Below are 7,855 nucleotides of genomic sequence, written 5' to 3'. Positions count from 1 at the left end.
TTAGAAACTGAGCCATAATGTAATTTTGAATTTTCTAGGTTGATTTGGGATTTTTCATCTTGTGCACTGATTATCATTTGGGTTGTTCAAATACAACCTATATTGTCAAAAACACTTGTTTGGATTTTCTCACGTTTGTTTTAATTGACTCATCTCCCTTTCCCTTCTAATCTCTCTCCCTCCAATAATAATGTCGAGTTTTCCATATGAACACAGAAAAAGAACAATCTTTTGCTCTAAGTAGGTAGGGAAAATTTTTTTCTTCAGATGGCAGTGTGATAAAAAAATATACACCCTATGAGTCCCTCACAGATTATTGCTATTGATTTCTTTGCTTGAAACGTGGAAATGTTACCAGATGGGGTGTTAGGAGTAGGTGTGTGGGTGCAAATGCAGTTTATTGCTTGTTGACTAAAAATCAGTGAAAACCTTCACTATTTGTGTGCTTGTGTTGTATGTAAAGGTGAATTTTAATCCCAAACTAGTCCTTAGATAAAGCTTTATGTAATGCGATAAACGAAAACAACATTTTTAGGGTAAATTTATATTTGAAAGAAGTAAGTTTTGTGGCAGACTCAAACACATAAAGATTTCAAGCATTTGTTTTCTCTGGCCTATTGAAACACTATCACTGTTGTTTTAAGTTAATTTGATCAATGAAATTTACTTTTCACAGCCAGATTTCTTTTTTGTCTGTGCTCATTTCTCTACCCTCTCCAGGCTGCTCCTTTGAGCTTCCTCTGGTCTCCTGCTCAGGGAAGTGTGAATCAAATTGCTGTAGGTTTCTGGAAGCTGGGTGCCTGTGTGCAACACATGGACACTGAGCCCGACCCTCAGGGACGCACCCATTAGGAAAAAAAAGCTGACCTTCTGTCACTTTCCTTCTCCTCCCTTTTAATGATTCCTTCTCTATCCTTTTGAGAAGATCTTTCTAGCCCTTTGACCCCTGTTAGAAGAGGAAGGCTTAAACAGCTAAAAGTACCCTCAGTCTCAAGGCTTGCCAAGGAAAGCTCAAGAGGCCTTTTAGGAAATGCCAAAAGACGGGCCTCTGTTTTCAGTGCATTTAGAAGGCAGATCCCACCCCAACACCATTTCCCTCCTCATTTATTTTATGGAAGCAACCCTGCCTCCTACCCTCACTTGTCAGTGCCACTGGAATCGACACATTTGGAGAGCGGCTGACTTTTAATGATAGCCCTTGGACTGTGTGAGAGCTATTGTGCAGTTTGAAAAAGAGCATGGGAAATGTGTGTCTGAGGTGGGTCACTAGGCTGCTACTCTGTGGGCTCCAGATCCAGCTTTAGTTTTCATGGAAAAACAACCACTGCTAAGTAGGTTGCTGCCCCACTCAAAAATGAGACGCTGAATGCAGGATTTTTGAAAGGAGGACAGTTGTAGGCCCCCCAGGGCCTTCTTGTACTTTACGATGTGACTTTGAGTCGTACAATTAAGATGCCAGCTAATACTGATGATGAGGTATTTTCAAGTTGTAGGCGTTATTCCGTATCATATGATACGTATATTCAAACATTTAATTCACATGACAATGCTGAAGGTAGGAACTGTGAAACTGAGGCAAAGGGAATTCAAGTGCAGTGTTACCATAAGAAACTTTGTATTGGAAGGTCAGCTCTGCCACTTATTAGCTCTTTGACTTGGGTGAACTGCTTAACCTTTCTGAACCTAAATATTCTTATCTGTAAAATGGGGATTGTGAGTTCTACTTGCAAGGTTATCATGAAAATTTAATGGGATGTGGCAGAGTCCTGGGATCTCCCCCTTGTTTTGACTCTCTTATTGTACCTCTGACTCTTCTCCAGGTCCCATCTTTCAGAGGTACTCACAGAGAACAGCAAAATCCTAGTGAATTTTAGTGAATTTTCTCCCCAGAGAAAGGGTTGATTCTCAAAAAGGTGGTTTACTTTCCTTCTCCTGGGAGAAGCTATAGACAATCTTTTATCTGTGTCACAGAAAAGAATCCAAACCCAGTAGCATCAGTCAATTACAATTGAGATGGGAGTGGCTAAAAGGATTAGGCATTTGACCCCATATTATAAGATATTGGCTGCCATTTCTACTATAGGAAAGGGAGGAATAAAAGTAGGATTTAAAGGTTCATGTTCTCACTCTGATTAACCAAGTGATCCCTTCTCCTGTTCTATTGACTTTATCTTCAGGATGCACATACATGTCTGAATGTAAGTGTTCCTGTACTGGATATACTCATATGCTTTCTGCAATCATGATATATTTGAAAGTAGTAGGATCTAAAGGGATTAAAATATTTTTCCTGATTACAAAAGGAATGCATATTTATTTTATAGACTTTAGAAATATAAAAAATATAAAGTAGAAGATACTAATTTCCTCACCCAGCACACAGAGATAACCATTTTATACAACATATTTTGGTGACATCCAAGTTTTTTCTCTGTACACACGCACACACACACAAACACACATACACACATCCTTATGGTAGTCTATAGACTACTTAAATTTTTTTTTTTTGATTTTACATCCAAGTTAGTTAGCATATGGTGCAACAGTGATTTACCCATTTAGCCCAACCCCCCTCCCACAACCCCTCCAGTAATCCTCTGTTTGTTCTCCTTATTTAAGAGTCTCTTATGTTTTGTCCCCCTCCCTGTTTTTATATTATTTTTGCTTCCCTTCCCTTTTGCTCATCTGTTCTGTGTCTTAAAGTCTTCATATGAGTGAAGTCATATGATATTTGTCTTTCTCTGACTAATTTCACTTAGCATAATACCCTCTAGTTCCATCCATGTAGTTGCAAATGGCAAGATTTCATTCTTTTTGATTGCCATTGTGTGTGTGTGTGTGTGTGTGTGTGTGTGTGTGTGTGTGTGTATATATGTGGTATATATACCACATCTTCTTTATCCATTCATCCATTGATGGACATTTGGGCTCTTTCCATACTTTGGCTATTGTTGATAGTGCTGCTATAAACATTGGGGAGCATGTGCCCCTTTGAAACAGCATACCTGTCCCTTGGATAAATACCTAGTAGTGCAATTGCTGGGTCGTAGGGTGATTCTATTTTTAATTTTTTGAGGAACCTCCACACTGATTTCCAGAGTGAATGCATCAGTTTGCATTCTCACCAGCAGTGCAAAAGAGATCCTCTTTCTCCAGTTCCTCGCCAACATCTGTTGTTGGCTGAGTTGTTGATGTTAGCCATTCTGACAGGTGTGAGGTGGTATCTCATTGTGGTTTTGATTTGTATTTCCCTGATGAGGAGTGATATTGAGCATTTTTTCATGTGTCTGTTGGCCATCTGGATGTCTTCTTTGGAAAATGTTTATTCATGTCTTTTGCCCATTTCCTCACTGGATTATTTGTGTTTTGGGTGTTGAGTTTGATAAGTTCTTTATAGATTTTGGATACTAACCCTTTATCTGATATGTCGTTTGCAAATATCTTCTCTCATTCTGTTGATTGCCTTTTAGTTTTGCTGAGTGTTTCCTTCGCTGTGCTGAAGCTTTTTATTTTAATGAGGTCCCAATAGTTCATTTTTGCTTTTGTTTCCCTTGCCTCCAGAGACGTGTTAAGAGTTGCTGTGACCAAGATCAAAGAGGTTTTTGTCTGCTTTCTTCTTGAGGATTTTGATGGCTTCCTGTCTTACATTTAGGTCTTTCATCCATTTTGAGTTTATTTTTGTGTATGGGGTAAGAAAGTAGTCCAGGTTCATTTTTCTGCATGTCGCTGTCCAGTTTTCCCAGCACCACTTGCTGAAGAGACTGTCTTTATTCCATTGGATATTCTTTCCTGCTTTGTCAAAGATTAGTTGGCCATGTTTGTGGGTCCATTTCTGGGTTCTCTATTTTGTTCCATTGATCTGAGTGTCTGTTCTTGTGTCAGTACCATGCTGTCCTGATGATTACAGCTTTGCAGTATAGCTTGAAGTCTGGGATTGTGATGCCTCCTGCTTTGGTTTTCTTTTTCAAGATTGCTTTGACTATTCGGGGTCTTTTCTGGTTCCATAAAAATTTTAGGATTGTTTGTTCTAGCTCTGTGAAGAGTGCTGGTGTTATTTCGATAGGGATTGCACTGAATATGTAGATTGCTTTGGGGTAGCATTGACATTTTAACAATATTATTGTTCCTATCCAGGAACATGGAATATTTTTTCATTGTTTTTTGTGTCTTCAATTTCTTTCATAAGGTTTCTATAGTTTTCAGTGAAAAAAAATTTTAATGTTTATTTTCGAGAGAGAGAGAGCATGTACATGCGCACGAGTGAGAAGAAGGAGAGAGAGAAGGAGACAGAATCTGAAGCAGGCTCTAGGCTCTGAGCTGTCAGCACAGAGCCCAACGTGGGGCTCGAATCCATGAACCGCAAGATCATGCCCTGAGCCGAAGTCAGACACTTAACTTACTGAGCCACCCAGGTGCCCCTAGACTGCTTTTTTTTTTTAAAGTAGGCTCTACACCCAATGTGGGGGCCGAACTCATGACCCTGAGACAAGAGTCACATGATCTACCACTGAGACAGCCAGGTGCCCCTAGTTTTTCTCTTAATATTATATTTTGAACATTTCTCTTTATCGTTAATATATTAGTTACTCATTGATGCATGAAACCAATGCAAAACCTAATGACCTAAAACAACAGAACAATTTTATTATGATTTTCATGGTTCTGCCGTTGACAAGGCTCAGCTTGTTCAGGGTATTTTATGTATTTGTAGTCAGGCTTGGGCTAATTATCTGAAGTTTGATTACTCACATTTTTGGCTCATGGGCTGGAAAGACTCACACAGCTGGAGCCTGGAACAGCTAGTTTCTTGGGTATTTCTTCCAGTCTCAGATGTGTTGTCTTCTGCATGGTGGCTTCAGGGTAGCCATGCTTCTTACATGGCAGCTCAGGGCTCCACAAGTAGATGTCCATAAAGAAAGGCCAGGCTGAACCTAACTCACCTTAAAAAAATATTATTTTAAAAAATTTTAATTCCATTATAAATAACATACAGTGTAATGTTAGTTTCATGTGTTCAATACAGTGATTTAACAATAAAAATATGGAACACTTCATGAATTTTTTTGTTATGCTTGTGCAGGGGCCATGCTCATCTTTTCCATATTGTTCCAATTGTAGTGTGCTGCCAGAGTGAGCACTAACTCACCTTTTAGGACTTAGTTTTGGAAATAACACAGCCTTCCTCTGCCACATGCTCATCACCAAAGCCATCACAAAAACCCACCCCAAAGCCCACAGAAGCTCTCCCCTTGAGACATTGACTTCACAAATTTAAAATAACACAGATTTATTATCTTACAGTTTTGGAGGTTAGAATTCTGAAATGAGTTTCACTGGGCCAAATCAAGGTGTCCTAGGAAGCTTTAGGGAACAATCCATTTCCTTGTCTTTTCTAGCTTTGGGAGGCAGCTTGCCCTCCTTGGTTCCATGACCCTTCTGTCTTTAAGGCCAGCATTGTAGCATCTTCAAATCTCTCTCTGGCTGTGACCCTCTGTGGTCATCATTACATTCTTTTTTTTCTCTTCTGACTCTGATCCCCCTGCCTCTCTCTTATAAGGACTGTGATTGCATTGGACTTAATTATACAATCCAGAATAATTTTCCATCTCAAGGTCTTTAGCTTAGTCACATCTGCAAAATTCCTTTTACCATGTAAGGTAAAATATACTCACAAGTGCCAGGGATTGGGACGTGGACATCTTTGGGAGGCCATTATTCAGCTACCACAGTGGGAAATGGTGAGGCTCTGAAAGAGCATATGCAATCATAAATATTGTGGCAGTCATTTTTGGAAAAAACAATCTTCCACAATTAAATAATTTCAGTGGTTTTATAGTATTTTACCGTATGACTGTCACTATTTACTTAGCCTTTCTTTATTATAAAGCATTTAGGGTATTTCTGATATAAAAAACCCTAGACAGCACAAACATCACTATAAATAAACATTTGTGTAAATCTTTGATGATTTAAAAAATTTTTTTTAATGTTTATTTATTTTTGAGAGAGAGAGACAGAGTGTGAGAGGGGGAGTAGCAGAGAGAGAGAGACACACAGAATCCAAAACAGGCTCCAGGCTCTGAGCTGTCAGCACAGAGCCTGATGCAGGGCTCAAACCCACGAACTGTGAGATCATGACCTGAGTGGAAGTTGGATGCTTACCTACTGAGCCACCCAGTCTCCCCAAACTTTGATGATTTTTTAAAGGATATACTGCTAAGGATGAAATTACTATATAAAAAATAATGTGTATAAATTGCCAAATTTCCCTCCAGAAAGGGACCACTGGTTTTCCAGCAGCATTATATAAAAGCATTTATTTTTCTGCATCCTTCTCACCATTGACTGTAATGATTAAAAAAAAAAATCTTTGCAAATTTATAGGCAGAAAACATCATCTTGCTTTCATAGGTACTTTCTTGATTATTGGTGAGGTTAAACATTTTTTCACATGTTTACTCATGATTTTTTATTTTCTTTTTTGTTCATTGACTATTCATGATTTCATTTATTTTTGTATATAGGGTGGTTATGTTTTTCTTATTGATATGTAGGAACTCTTTATATGTAAGATATATAAAACCTTTTTCATCACTGGATGCAAATAATAGTTATGGTTTTATATTTTATAAAATAAAGTATCTTTTTCTGTGATGTTTCTTCCTTTCTTTTTATGATTAAATATTCCTTCCCTTACATACCTCAGATGAGTATTTACCCACATTTTCTTCTTGTTGCTTTATGTCTTAATTTTATAATTCTGACTGTTGAAGTGGTATATTCACATATATATTATATATGTGTTATTTTATCCTAACAGTGTAAAGGAATAGATAGGGACAGAGAGTATAAGCGGTTGATTTGATTTTATTAGAAATAAATTGCTAGCCTATTTACTGTCTAATCTGATTCAGTCAATTCCCAATTATCTATGGTAAATGGGAGCTAGGAAGAACAAGGGTAAAATATGTATCCACTGATAATCCCTGAACCACATTTCATGACATGTCTGTGTTCAGAAACACTCTAATGCCATTACATTTTGAGGGCATAGCACTTTAGGTATCTCTCCATGGTCACATCACAGAGATCAGTGATCCTGTGGTCTATTTGGGTGACCTCATTTCTAAACAGAAAAATCCTCTCACATGACATGCAAATGAGCTGCTCTTCTGCTGAGGAACTATGACTGATGGTGTGTCAGGTGTACTTCTTGATTTACAAGCCTAATCTCTAACCATTAGAGATTGATTCCTATAGGTTAAGTCCTTGTTTTTATGGGAAGTTCTTTAAGAACAACCCCAGACATCACCACATGCACTACGAGGAATCATTGGAACTGTAGACTGAGTGTATCAAAAGTGGATAAAAGGATTTCCTGGTTTTCTAGAGAGTGAAACAGAGTATGTTCAGATCATTGGGGAAGATGTGAGGGAATGGAGTGACACAGAATGGTTATGGGGTGGCCCAGAGACAGGGGCTGGGCAGGTGCCTATATAAGTGGGAGGATCTTGGGGGCTGAGTCAGACCAAGGACAATGGTATACTGTGAAAGAGTGAAAGAAAGAAAAGATATTACATGCTGAGTATTTACAGCTGTCTTCTTCTTCATCTCCCCCACCACCCTCAATTTTGCCAATTTCTTTTTGATCCTTTATTATACAGAATAATAATAATGAGTAAATACATATTTTTGAAAGCCCACTATGTGCTGGGCAGTGTGCTGGGGATATAGCAGGAAATAAAACAGACAACAGCCCTTCCTTTATGGAGCTCGCACTCTAGAGAGGGAAGACAGAAGATAAATTAAAATATATGTCAGATGGTGATAAGTGCTATGGAAATAGAGAAAG

The 7,855-nt window shown here is 38.3% G+C and overlaps 1 non-coding gene across 1 annotated transcript; it reads right to left on the bottom strand.

Annotated features, from left to right (window-relative positions):
• Positions 1 to 5,038: 5,038 nt before the first annotated feature.
• Positions 5,039 to 5,141, bottom strand: LOC113602156 (U6 spliceosomal RNA). The gene has a single exon (XR_003423517.1). It is a non-coding gene; the product is annotated as a U6 spliceosomal RNA (small nuclear RNA).
• Positions 5,142 to 7,855: the final 2,714 nt, after the last annotated feature.

This window comes from Acinonyx jubatus, chromosome B3, assembly GCF_027475565.1.
Source record: "Acinonyx jubatus isolate Ajub_Pintada_27869175 chromosome B3, VMU_Ajub_asm_v1.0, whole genome shotgun sequence".
Lineage (NCBI taxonomy): Eukaryota > Metazoa > Chordata > Mammalia > Carnivora > Felidae > Acinonyx > Acinonyx jubatus.
Note: the sequence above shows the minus strand (reverse complement) of the source record. Positions and strands in the feature narration are given on the sequence as shown.